Here is a 14,193-nt window from a genome sequence, read left to right on the forward strand (position 1 = left end):
CGCGTGATGACACCACATTGATTGCTGAGCCCCGCAGCGATCTGGCTCGTTTGGCGGCGGCCCGAGGGGCAGTGGGTGAGTGGGGAACTGGAGACCTAAGGGCGGGCGGCCAGCGCTGTGAAGGAGGAGCGGCCGGCGATGGGTCTGACTGCTGAGGAATGCTAGCGTTTGTGGAAGGCTATAGATCTGAAGGTGTCGATCCGACATTGTATGGCCAACTTGCTGTGCGTTTCGCTCTACATTTTTTAGCCTCACTTGTTTAGATAGCTCAATTCAAAATATGAAAGGCTGTAATAAATTACCAGGTGTACTCGTATGTCAGTTCATTCAGCGCTCGGCTCTCATGCGGCCCAGTCGGTGCTCTGCTTTTCGAACGGACCGTCCCGCTGAGACGGTCCCGCTAAGACGGTCTACCGAGAGACAGTCCCGGTGCCTCGCAGCTGATTGATCGGTCACCGGGTCGGTCTGTACCGTTGTCATATCACACCGGTGGGCGGGGCGCGCAGACAAAGGTCGACAACACGTCATACCAGCGGCGGACCGCGACCCCACCCGACCGCGCCTCGGTTGGACGACTTCATCAGCCAGTCGGAGGCGCAGTGCTGACTGACGCCACCGCGCGCTCTTGCGTGCGCCAGCCGACAAAAGTGATTTATGCAGGTTATCATTAAACGGGACTAATCTGCGATTACCACTGCATATTGCATGACCCACTTAATGGGGTCCTCCTACTGATTGCTGGCCGGAAAACAATTTCGTCGATTGGCGGGCCGGCCTGTCGCCTCCGTTGGGTCACAGGGGCGACCTCCCTGCCCCTCCCCGTCCGTCGGTATCACGGGGGCCCTCTGTGCACCGGTTCTGTATAAACGGCTCGTTCGGTCCGGCTCACTGCCTCCGGTCTAAACAGACGCTGATGTCCGCTGCCCAGAAGTCAGCCCGTTCGGGCCCGGCGGGACAATCAGACAACCAAGTTACGCAGCACGATGGACCTAGCTCTGCACATGAGTCCCCTCGGGTTCGATCAGTGCTCAGTGCTGCGACGCTGCACAACAGTGTCCAACCTATCGGCGCCACCGAACGGCATAAAAAACACACATCCGCCTATGCCGATAAAGGAAATGGTGACCTCCTATTCCTTCCTCCTGACGAAAATAAGGACAACAATTGTAATCACGGTGTTCTGAAGTGAGTCTGTGAGTCCTCGTATATCTGCATATTTCAGGAGCAGTTCAGTATTCTCCAACCAGTATGGGTGAAGCTTAGCTTTTCCAGGAAATTTGGTGGGGTAAAAAGTCGTCAAACCTACAATGTCCAATCGATAAGTTAGATTAAGTGCAACACCTAATCAATGCTTTTCATTACAGGGATAATATTTTGTTTTACACAGACATTTCAAAGCTCCTCAATGCGAATAAGATTGGTTTGCTTAGAAACAAAGTCCTACAAATGAGCTAAACTAGGTGAGCTAAACGCTAATTGGAGGGGCAAAATGGCAAGTTAGTGGGGCAGCCGCCCCACTAACTGAATAGGAAGCTCCGTCCCTGCCGGGCGGACTAGATGAGTAGCTTGAGGACCTTGGTAACGTGGATTCAAGAAATAAGGATTGTACGAGCAATTGTAGCAATTGTCCACCGCTCGTATAAACAGCGGTGGACAATTGTGCCAGATGGGAAAGGCACGAGCTTTCCCAATTCCACGCCGGCTTGGCTTTGAAGCCGCAACAGACGACGGAGGTCAAGGTCACCGCTAGGGCGGCGACGCATTTGCTGCGCCCGTGCAATCCCAACTCAGCACAGCTGTCTACCCCTGTGCATACAATAGTTGAAGGGTAAGGCCCAAGAAATAATGAATATTCTTGTCTGATGAATATTCTATCAGAATGTAAGCAATAACAAATTTCAGGGGTTGGTTAAATCGTAGTGCAGAGGTTGAAGTGATAGTCCTTGTACCCTCGAAACTGCACGGGGAGTCCACCGCCAACATAAAGAGTAAAGACGTTCAACTACTTCTAACTACTTCCCGCTGTTAACACGCCCTTAGTGGGGGCCGGCACTGTCGTTAACAATGCCACACGCTCCTGGCGTGACAAGACTCACTTGAAAGGCGGCTGGGCGGCGCTAACATCAGGGATTAGCCCAGGCTCAGCCCAGATTTGTGACGGAAACCATACGGACGAGTGCCTCTTTGTTTCGGTTCTCTGTCATTTGATAGGAAGGTGGACTATGCCTACCTTCTATGGAAACAGACGGTTGCCTCCACTTTTGGCACGTTCCTACGTCTTTATCAATGATCTCTTAATTTTCCGTATTTGCACTAAAGATTTGCCACACATAACCCGACTTGAACCCGACGTCCAAGCCCAAATGCGCGACTGATATGTGAAAGATCGTTTAGATGGGCTTTTCTCCATTTTTTTTTTATTTGTAGGTGCGTTCTTACTCTTGATGTTTTATCTCTCCCTGCCATATTACAAGAAAAAATATGAATTTGATAGCAAAAGTCACATCATCCACCGCTGTTGATCTAACCTGGAGCAAATGGCAATTAGCAACTTCAAATCACGAGCTGTCTGTGAAACGTAAGCGGTGAACGCGATTACTGAAAAACATGTAGGGTGACTCGTGAGATCTGCATAATTGCCAGATCGTGAGATTTGCTGGTGAGATTTGCCTGCCGGTTTGCTTGTGACTTGCTCTAATCGTTGGCCTGCTGTCTGCCTGTTACAAGTATGTATTTACCTACACAGTTGTGGCTGTAAGTACTCGAGCACCGGACCGTCCCCTGGTGCCGCGGAGCGCCGCCACCGCGGTCCACGGCAGACGTCCCGCGCAGGCGACTCTGCTCCCGTCAGACCTTGTGCCGCTCCCTGGTGAACCGTTATAGCTGGCCGACCACGGGTCCAGGCCTGTCGGTCAGCTATCGGTGCTACAATAACACAGGGCCCCGGTGCCACCTAACCGTCACTGCCAGAGCCGCCGGGACCCGGGAGCGGCCGCCGCCTCCGCGGGCGCAGCTCCGTCGCCGCGCTGCGACAGTAGTTGGCCCGGCGGCCGCCAGAGGCGCTGCAGGTCTGCGGCGCTCGCGGCCCGGCCGTCCGCGCGAGGAACGGCGCCTGCCAGTGCCGCCGGCGAATCGTGTAGCGCGTGACCGCCGCGGGGCAGAGCCGCCGCAGCCCGAGGGCCAACTGTGAGAGGTGTGAGCTGACGGAGCATGAGCTGTGGCCCCCGCTGAGTTAACCAGGTGAGTCCTCACACGAACCAGCCATAGCACGGGAGCAGTGAAATCGAAAACGTCTCGCGAAATGGAATAAGGCGCTGACGCGGTACTTGGTGTTTATAGCCGGCAATAATCCCGGTCGTGGTTGAGATGTGATCTGACGATTATTCGTCTGTTTGGGAGCTCTTGACGGCGGGGTTTTCCGCCCGTCTCCGCCGCCGCTGTCTCCGCCGCCCGTCTCCGCCGCCGCTGTCTCCGCCGTACCCTTTCCGCATTACCCTGGTGAAGTATGATTATGGCCGCGGGCTTATCGCTGTCCTGCCACTGTCACCACCGTATTTCGTCCCGTCCAACTGTCGGTGGAGCGGTGACAGATGAATTATAAATCGCCGACGGCTGGCGGTCAGTGTTTAGTGTCTGCGCGCACGCTGCTCGCATAAATGTGAAATCATTAACTCGCAGTTCGTCGTCAGACACCCGGCGGATTCGGACGGCGTTCAGCCTAATAACTACCTCTGTGAACGCTGAACACTGCGTACTGACGGCAAAACAGACCCTGAGCGGCACCTGGACCGCGGCCTGGGGCAATTTAGTGCCGTTTTCACATAGCTGCCTGCTGATATGTTTTGCATCATTTTTCGCTAAACGAGATTCCTACAACTCATTCGATGTTATTCAAACAATTCTGCTGGATGATTTTAATTACGAGAAAAATAATTAATCATCTCTTAAATGCATTTGGATCATTTCGTGAGGTATGCCTTGATTAGATGCCACTCCCAAGGAGGGAGCAAAAAGGCCAGGTAAGCTATCTTGTTAGGAAAGAAAATGAGAGAGAAGGGGAGGAGAGTGAAGACACGATAGGGAACAAGAGCGGAAAAGATAAAGAAAGGGATACAAAAGAATTAAAACATTAAATCCTGTTCAATGGTGTATTGGGAACCTGCTTACCAATTCACCTTTCCAAACGGCGCAAAAAAAAAAACGGGTTTATCTGTTCCGATGTGAAGACTGATTTCTAGCCAACATCTTTGTCGTTGGCACCAATTAACGACATTTTCTGAACCAAAACAACGCATCTCATTGGATAACATTCAAAGGACACCTGAAACGTTGCGGCTTGGAATGTGTGTCGGCGTGATGTCTTACCCTACTTATCATATCATTAAATGTGAAATCATTAACTCATTCATTATCAGTAAATGTGAAAGCTGGACTGGACATAACGCCTCTCAGAAAGGCATTTAGGTACTTGTCGTATTTATCCGCCGACCGCCACTAGGTACAGGTTCGTTACTATATAAAAAGACCACAGGGGTCACTAAACAGTGGACACAGAGCTTACCGCTGGGTCATCGCAAGTGAGATCTACGTTTCATGTTATCACGAAAATTGACAAGGTAATTGAAAGGGACCAAGACTTGTTATCTCATGAAACATCCCCAACAAGACCCAGCAGAACTAACAGACGAAATCTGACGCAATGTGCGGCCAAAGCTCGTCGTGCCATATAAACGACTGGGATTTTCGCCTGGTAAAAACGGAGTCAGAGATGTGTTGATTGTTGCCTACTCTCTACATAGACATAAGATTGCCAAATGACTCGAGTCGACTCGTAAAGGTGGCTCTATGAGCTATTCGTGACGCAGCCTTCTCTGGGTGTCAGTCGGATGTTTTCATGGCTGATCATTATCATTTAAAGCTTAAAGCTCTTCACTAATTTCCTCGGACATTCGGTATTTCGCAAAGCTACTAACTCCGTGGTGACACCCATCAGAAACAATTCAGAAATTTATTGAGTCATGGACGTTTCATGCTAAATTTAAGCTGATTGCCCTCTCTCAGCTTTCATAAGCGGTTTATAGCTTGGCTATTGCAAATCGATGAATTAGCAGGCGTTTCAAATAGTCAAAGAACGTGCACATCTCATTTTTATTTCCTGTCCCGGTGGTCAAGCCTCATTTGATCTTACGTGTATTTATCTATGCGTGAAAGAAAAATGGTCATGTTCTATACTGCCGCGCCGGCACCATAAAAGACCACCTGCCTGTAGGACCAACTGATGCGTGCTATCAATCACGCTGGCACTCTGTGTTTGACTGTGACCCGCTGTATATTGTTGCAGTCTGCTCTATGTGCCCTCCACGCGCACACCCAGATTCTGCTCCCTCGGTCCGGTCCCGGTCCTGTCCCGGTCCAAGGTCCACTCAGCTCGCTGGGGGCCGCAGCGAGGTGGGGACTGACCGCCGTTCAAACACCCACGCGGCTCGGACGTCCGTTTATGCAGTGAGGCACTACTGGGGGCCCTATGCCACCGACGGAGCGGTCGCCAGTCATGTCACGAATTACGCCAAACCAATTCGGGGTCGTTCCTCTGCAAATAAACTCGAATTTTCCCCAATTCATTGTGTCGACTGAGCTAATCGCTATGTACACGGCCATCGGGACGCGGCGGAGGTTAATAATGTCCCTACCAGTCTCACAATAACGGCCTATTTATCGATCTGTCTCAAACGTTATGCTCCGATGCGCTGCAAGGACGGCATGTGGTCGATGAGAGTCAAATGAAGGGTGACTCTCGGTGCCTGCGAAGTCACTTGTAGAAATAACCGAGCCGGAGTCGTAGACTGGTTTTGTTCTTGAGTCGATAGTGCGATGCACAGCCGGTAGTATTGTTCAGTGCTGGTTTTTACGAGCGTTTATATGTCCCGGCATAAGATATCGGGGCTGTCCCCGCACATGGTTTTCCATAGAACCGGCGGTAGTCGCTGATCCTTCCCTTCCGCTCGAACCCTGTCTGGTATCCTGTCTAGTTCGTGCCTCATTCACTGCCATGGCTGGTCGGGTCTGCCTCCCGTTCCTCCTAACCTCTGTCCTGGTCCCATACTCCTGCCCGCTGCTGTCTGTCATGCCCATGCCCCCCCCCCGCTCCTGTCCGCTGCTGCCTCTTCCCACCCCTTGTCCGAATGGCCTCACACCGGGGTGACAGCCGTTGACAGCCTGGCTCGGCACATGATACGCATGGCTCATGGGGGATACGACGTCACCAGGTCCACACCGGCCAGCACAGAGCCTTCGCTTGGGGCCGTGGCGCGATAGTTCGTTGTTCATAAGTAGTGATCCATAGACCTCTACATACATGTAGAGGTCTATGAGTGGTCTCTACATGTAGAGGTCTATGAGTGATCAATTGAAAAGTCCCGATACGTGCTAATGTAGCGACTCATCGCATTTCGAAGTGATACAGAGCTGAGAGCTCACCACAGATGAAAGACCGAGCTCACCTCAGTATTTTCAAGTACCGGCCCACCGCTTCTTCTTCTTTACCATATTTTTTATGAAATCTGGGATAAATTGATATCGCTTCGAATTCTCTTTGCGGTCATATTTCATACTAAATCCCTTACCGCGTACAAATGTCATCAAATTCCCTTTTGACCAGCATTTCGCCTTCATCGTTCTGAACTGAGACACCCGTCACCACACCGTCCCATCACATACCGTTACGGCGTCACTCCGCACGGACAGCTCCGTCTGCCATCGACTGCGGCGTCTCTGTCCATCGCATCACACGCCCGCGGGCTTCATTACCGACCCTCCCTTACCGCCTCCGGCCCCGGTCCTCTCTTCAGTCGCCTGTCGCGTCGCGGCGTCATCACCGCCGGGCCGATGACGTGTGCGGGTGCCGGGCTGACCTCAGGGTGTGGAGGGACGCCTCACAGCCACGGCCTGCAGCGCTCCTGGCCCAGATAGGAACGCAGCCCGGCCGAGGCCTCACGCCAAACAGTTCGTGTCGCAGATGACAGCCAACCGCCAGAGACCCTGGTTGCGGGCTCAATGAGTGGTATGAATTTCTGTCGTGATTTCGTGTGATGATCCACCGAGGGATCGTCAGTGATTTAGCCGTGTTTCAGTTTAGCAACCTTTTGCAGATGTGTCGTCACCTGCTGGCTGCTGAAGAGAGGTGCGTGCTGTGACGTATATTTCACCACCGTGCTCTTTGCGCTCTGGGTTCCATCCTTCGTGAAAGTTTTATGCACCATAGGTATTTTGTGATAAAATGCCAGGCAGCTGAGGCTGCTGGAATGTGGCTCACATTGAGTCTCTCGTTCACGTCATAGATTATTTGGGTAATGATGTGAGCCACCTGACTGCAATTTCTCTTCCCCTTCATTAGGATGAAGCTGGCATCAGAGACTGCCGGACAGCCTAAGGAGCATTTGCACAGTTCCATCAGTTTGGCCTCGACCAAACTGCGAATATGTCAAACTGCGATCAATTTATATTGAATTGAAGCAATCAACTTCATCCGTCGTCTTTATTTGACCTAGATCAGCCAATCTTGACCAGCGTCGTGCACTTCCGTTAGTCCAGTGTCCGCACATTGTGGAGTTGTCTTGCCTCTGCTGCACGTGCTCCCTTCAATTCCTTGTCCATTCAACACCCATCGCCGCCCGTCCATCTGCCGGCGGGGCCACTCGGTTCCTCCCCGCACCAGTTTGGAGCGGCTGCGAACAAGCTGTCCGCCTCTCCCGGCCCCGAGCCGTTTGTTTGGCGACCTGTCGACAGCGGTTGCGTGCGGCGGCATTGGTCACGTGACCGCTTACAGCGCTGATCGGCTGGCGGCGGCGACTGCGGCGCTTCAGAGCCAATTGTGCCGTGGGCCCCGTGCGGGCCGCTGAGAGGGGGAATGGAGATGGACGAGTGGAAAGGGTGGGAAGAAGGAATGTGAGGCGATTGAGTGGGGACGCATGCTTTGAGAAAGATTCCAATGTGAAATATGGAAATTTGTGCCGTGAAAGTTGGTTTTGAAATAGCTGTCGATTATATTCATATCACCGTCTGTGCATTTATTCGTGTCATCTTTCCTCCTGGCCCTGTAGCATCGAGGAGAAACAAATGGTGCTCGCGGTTACTCTAAACAACAGTGTCGGAGCTGGATGCATTCTCGCCCAGTCCGTCGGTCGACCGGATCGTTAGCACTCTACGTTATCCTCACGGGTAGTTATACATACACCTACGCGTGCCGCTGGCTCTGAGCCGCACTCGCCGTATTTCTGTGTTGTCGACACCGTTGCCGCGGTGACCGGTCTTCGTTGCTCCCGTCTATCATTGTCGGCAGCGGAACCACTGTTTGGTACATACAGCTGTGCGCCCGGGACCGTCGGAGGACGCACCGCGGCGCCACCGTGTCCAACTTGGGCGCCCGCCGGCACAATTAATCCGTCCAAATTGCAGTGTCAACAGCGGCGTGCGACAGTGACGGCGGCGGCGCCGACTCTGTGCCGGCCGTGACAGTACCGTCTCTGTAAACAGCCGGGACGGGTTCTCACGGTGTTCAGCGCGGCAGCTGATGGGAAGAGTGCCTTTGATGTCAGCAGCCGACAGAGCGGAGATGTACGTTCTGAAATAGCGCGGAAAATGACTTGGGAAAGTCTCGGTGGGTTGTGGAAACGGTGTCGATGGTATGGGTCGCTATGGTTTAAGGAGACTATATAACACTATTTTTCCCTAAATGATGCGTCCACATTTACCGGACTTGCCACGGTATCAGATTAGTAGAGCGAGTTCCTGAATAACCTAGCCGCATCCTTGATCGAGCATAGCTTAACCCGGCAGGCGGTGGGCCTACCGGCCACCTTCCGCGCGGTGGGGGGGGGGGCATTTTTTGCCCCCCCCCCGTATCTCCGAAACTACTGGACGGATCCGGAAAATTCAAACGTTGTTAGATAGCCCTGCCAAATTTGTCGAGGGAAACCAAATTTTATTGACCTCGGGGTCACCGATGACGTCACAGGTCAGGTCAAAGATAAAATGTTTCACCGTTCACGGGTGACGGGGCTTCTAGGGAAAGCGCTATAACACCGAGTAAAGGCCGCCCCACACTGGACCTCGCATGCGGGTTGCGAGTTTTTGGGTTTTCTGGTTTCTTCAAAATCGAATAATAGGTACAAGCTAGGCTGAGTGACCCGGCCACACTACCATCTAACAAGCGAGTCTGCATGTTTTTAGCTTGCGAGCGACCTTGCATTGCATTCCAAAAGTTGGTTTTGAGTCAACTTTTGATTTTCCTCGCTGCGAGGTCTGCGAGTTCTGCGAGGTTTGCGGGTTTTTCGTTGGAGTCGAATTTTGGTTCGATGCGCTGGTATTCTGACTATATGTAAGTATCTGAAGGTGTACCGGCTTCACTGCATTATGAAGTTACCATAAGGAAACGGTCCAATCCCTCTATGAATTAGTATTATGCCCGCAAACTCAAAACCCGCAAACCCGCAACCCGCATGCGAGTTCCAGTGTGGGGCGGCCTTAAAACGCATTTTGCCGAAAATCAGCGATAAGGCGTCAGTTTTCTAGTACATCTATATTACTATTTGAACAGGATCCGTCTGTTTGTTTGTTTGTTTGTCCGCCACGCCGTGTAGTGGGCTCAATTTAGCCGGCCTACAGGGCAGACGGTATATCGTAGGGGGTTGAAATTTGCACACCTTATAGGTGACAGAGCAGGTCAGCGCCTTTTCTAGGTTTCGACTCGCTGGGGTGCACGGTTCGCGCGTGGGGCGCGCTGGAAGAACGCCAATGAAATTTTGATCGGTTCGTAGATCTTCATTGAGAGCCGGGGTCGACAAACTTTGTGGACTAAATGCATGCCGATCGGCGACGGGTGCCTCGCATTGGCGGATGGGCAGGTTTTAATTTGAATGAAAAGTGGCGAAAAAATGTGCTGATTTTCGTTGAATGGCAACAGTTTGTGATAGGAATTTACAAATGCACCGCGTTTGCCGCGAGGCGTCACATTGGTCACAACACGCCATTTTTGCCGCAACTCGCACAGTTTTGTCAAATATGGCCCGATAAGGGTACAATTTGGTGCAAGGGTGCATGCTCAATCGTCGGGTGAAAATGCGCCGCGTTTGTCGCAATGCGCCACATATGCCACAAAGCGCCATTTCCGACAAATACGATTAAGCATTAAGCGTAATAGAATGGCACGAATAGGGGCAGGGCTGGGAACAATTTAAGTCTGATATTTTAGTACTGATTGGATCCAATTATTCTGTGACCTGATATGACCCAGCGGTGTAGTAGTGGTAGCCGGTAGGGGTAGTAGTAGGGGTAGTAGTAGGGGTAGTAGTAGGGGTAGTGGTAGGGGTAGTGGTAGGGGTAGGAGTATGGGTAGTAGTAGTGGTAGGGGTAGTAGTAGGGGTAGTGGTAGGGTAGTGGTAGGGGTAGGAGTATGGGTAGGAGTAGTGGTAGGGGTAGGGGTAGTGGTATGGGTAGGGGTAGTGGTAGGGGTAGTGGTAGGGGTAGGGGTAGGGGTAGTGGTAGGGGTAGTGGTAGGGGTAGGGGTAGGGGGTAGTGGTGGAGGCAAAAGTAGAATTGTGGCCCGGGCTGATCCCATCGGACGAGAGGTGACCTATGTGACCTGGCCTGACCCAAAGTGACCGGGGCTGACTCCCTTGGCCTTTCTAGACCCCGTATCAGCCAAATTTCATCCAACAAATCCCTCTGAAGTTCTTATTTAATTCTCTTCACATTTCCGTCCATATCTATGCTTCTAGACGACACATAGATTTGAAACGAACACCATTCGAAAGCAAATAGGCTGGTGCCGCAATTTTTCCCTACCACGCAGCAAAGCAAGTGGCGCAGCCGCTTGTCTATATTACTATTTGAACAGGATCCATCTGTCTGTCTGTCTGTTTGTCCGCCACGCCGTGTAGTGGGTTCAATTTAGCCGGCCTACAGGGCAGACGGTATATCGTAGGGGGCTGAAATTTGCACACCTTCTAGGTGACAGAGCGGGTCAGCGCCTTTTCTAGGTTTCGGCTCGCTGGGGTGCACGGTTCGCGCGTGGCGGGCGCTGGAAGAACGCCAATGAAATTTTGATCGGTTCGTAGATCTTCATTGAGAGCCGGGGTCGACAAACTTTGTGAGCTAAATGCATGCCGATCGGCGGCGGGTGCCTCGCATTGGCGGATGGGCAAGTTTTAATTTGAATAAATAGTGGCGAGAGATTGTGTAGATTTTCGTTGAATGGCAACAGTTTGTGATACGAGTATACAAATGCACCGTGTTTGCCGCAATGCGCCACTTTGGTGACAAGGCGCCATTTTTGCCGCAAATCGCATAGTTTTGTCAAATATGACCCGATAAGGGTACAATTTGGTGCAAGGGTGCATGCTCAAACAACAGGTACAGATGCGCCGCATTTGCCGCAATGCGCCACATTTGCCACAAAGCGCCATTTCCGAAAAAATCGAGTAAGGGCAATGGAATGGCACAAATTATTCTGTGACCTGACATGACCCAGCGGTGTTGGTAGGGGTAGGGGTAGTGGTAGGGGTAGTGGTAGGGGTAGGGGTAGTGGTAGGGGTAGTGGTAGGGGTAGTGGTAGGGGTAGTGGTAGGGGTAGTGGTAGGGGTAGTGGTAGGGGTAGTGGTAGGGGTAGGGGTAGTGGTAGGAGTAGTAGTAGGGGTAGGGGTAGTGGTAGGGGTAGTAGTAGGGGTAGTGGTAGGGGTAGTGGTAGGGGTAGTGGTAGGGGTAGGAGTATGGGTAGTAGTAGTGGTAGGGGTAGGGGTAGATGTAGTGGTAGGGGTAGGGGTAGGGGTAGTGGTAGGGGTAGTGGTAGGGGTAGGGGTAGTGGTAGGGGTAGTGGTGGAGGCAAAAGCAGAACAGTGGCCCGGGCTGATCCCAGCGGACGAGAGGTGACCATGTGACCTGGCTTGACCCAAAGCGACCGGGGCTGAACCCTTTGACCCGTCTTGACCCCGTATCACCCAGATTTCATCCAACAACGCCCTCAGAACAGTTCTTTTTTTAAAGTCTCTTCACATTTCCGTCCATATCTATGCTTCTAGACGACACATCGACATGAAACAAACACCATTCGAAAGCAAATTGGCTGATGCTGCAATTTTTTCTACCACGCAGCAAAGCAAGTGGCGCAGCCGCTTGTCTATCTTACTATTTGAACAGGATCCATCTGTCTGTTTGTCTGTCCGCCACGCCGTGTAGTGGGTTCAATTTAGCCGGCCTACAGGGCAGACGCTATATCGTAGGGGGTTGAAATTTGCACACCTTATAGGTGACAGAGCGGGTCAGTGCCTTTTCTAGGTTCCGACTCGCTGGGGTGCACGGTTGGCGCGTGGGGCGCGCTGGAAGAACGCCAATGAAATTTTAATCGGTTCGTAGATCTTCATTGAGAGCCGGGGTCGACAAACTTTGTGGACTAAATGCATGCCGATCGGTGGCGGGTGCCTCGCATTGGCAGATGGGCAGGTTATTAATTTGAATGAAAAGTGGCGAGAGAATGTGTTGATTTTCTTTCAATGGGAGCAGTTTGTGATACACGTATAAAAATGCACCGCGTTTGCCGCAATGCGCCACATCTGTCCCAAGGCGTCATTTTTGCCGCAAATCGCACAGTTTTGTCAAATATAGTCCGATATGGGTACAATTTGGTGCCAAGATGCATGCTCAATCGCCGGGTGAAAATGCGCCGCGTTTGTCGCAATGCGCCACATATGCCACAAGGCGTCATTTCCGACAAATACGATTAAGCGTAATGGAATGGCACGAATAGGGGCAGGGCTGGGAACACTTTAAGTCTGATATTTTAGTACTGGTTGGATCCAATTATTCTGTGACCTGACATGACCCGGCGGTGTTGGTAGGGGTAGGGGTAGGGGTAGTGGTAGGGGTAGGGGTAGGGTAGGGGTAGGGGTAGTGGTAGGAGTAGTAGTAGGGGTAGGGGTAGTGGTAGGGGTAGTGGTAGGGGTAGTAGTAGTGGTAGGGGTAGTAGTAGGGGTAGTGGTAGGGGTAGTGGTAGGGGTAGGAGTATGGGTAGTAGTAGTGGTAGGGGCAGGGGTAGATGTAGTGTTAGGGGTAGGGGAAGGGGTAGGGGTAGTGGTAGGGGTAGTGGTGGAGGCAAAAGCAGAACAGTGGCCCGGGCTGATCCCAGCGGACGAGAGGTGACCATGTGACCTGGCTTGACCCAGAGCGACCGGGGCTGACCCCTTTGACCCGTCTTGACCCCGTATCACCCAAATTTCATCCAACAACGCCCTCAGAACAGTTCTTTTTTTAAAGTCTCTTTACATTTCCGTCCATATCTATGCTTCTAGACGACACATCGACATGAATCAAACACCATTCGAAAGCAAATTGGCTGGTGCCGCAATTTTTTCTACCACGCAGCAAAGCAAGTGGCGCAGCCGCTTGTCTAACTTACTATTTGAACAGGATCCATCTGTCTGTTTGTCTGTCCGCACTTGGTCTCCCCAATATATTACAGTTCGCACCGTCTGCAATATATCCAGGCGCATCATCCTGGATGGGTAGTGGGTTCAATTCCACTCGCCTACAGGGCAGACGGTATATCGTAGGGGGTTGAAATTTGCACACCTTATAGGTGATAGACCGGGTCAGCGCCTTTTCTAGGTTCCGACTCGCTGGGGTGCACGGTTCGCGCGTGGGGCGCGCTGGAAGAACGCCAATGAAATTTTGATCGGTTCGTAGATCTTCATTGAGAGCCGGGGTCGACAAACTTTGTGGACTAAATGCATGCCGATCGGTGGCGGGTGCCTCGCATTGGCAGATGGGCAGGTTATTAATTTGAATGAAAAGTGGCGAGAGAATGTGTTGATTTTCTTTCAATGGGAGCAGTTTGTGATACACGTATAAAAATGCACCGCGTTTGCCGCAATGCGCCACATCTGTCCCAAGGCGTCATTTTTGCCGCAAATCGCACAGTTTTGTCAAATATAGTCCGATATGGGTACAATTTGGTGCCAAGATGCATGCTCAATCGCCGGGTGAAAATGCGCCGCGTTTGTCGCAATGCGCCACATATGCCACAAGGCGTCATTTCCGACAAATACGATTAAGCGTAATGGAATGGCACGAATAGGGGCAGGGCTGGGAACACTTTAAGTCTGATATTTTAGTACTGGTTGGATCCAATTATTCTGTGACCTG

General features: G+C 51.9%; 1 protein-coding gene across 1 annotated transcript in view; it reads left to right on the forward strand.

Moving 5' to 3' along the window:
• The first annotated feature begins 2,984 nt into the window (after positions 1-2,984).
• The window catches only part of LOC122372181, a 54,198-nt gene continuing 42,989 nt past the window's right edge, over positions 2,985-14,193 (forward strand). The window contains exon 1 of the mRNA XM_043349080.1: positions 2,985-3,240. The gene's annotated coding sequence lies outside the window, so the exon portion shown is untranslated. The remainder of the gene's footprint in view (positions 3,241-14,193) is intronic.

The sequence above is a fragment of the Amphibalanus amphitrite genome, unplaced genomic scaffold, assembly GCF_019059575.1.
Source record: "Amphibalanus amphitrite isolate SeventyFive unplaced genomic scaffold, NRLGWU_Aamphi_draft 001326F_arrow, whole genome shotgun sequence".
Taxonomy (NCBI): domain Eukaryota; kingdom Metazoa; phylum Arthropoda; class Thecostraca; order Balanomorpha; family Balanidae; genus Amphibalanus; species Amphibalanus amphitrite.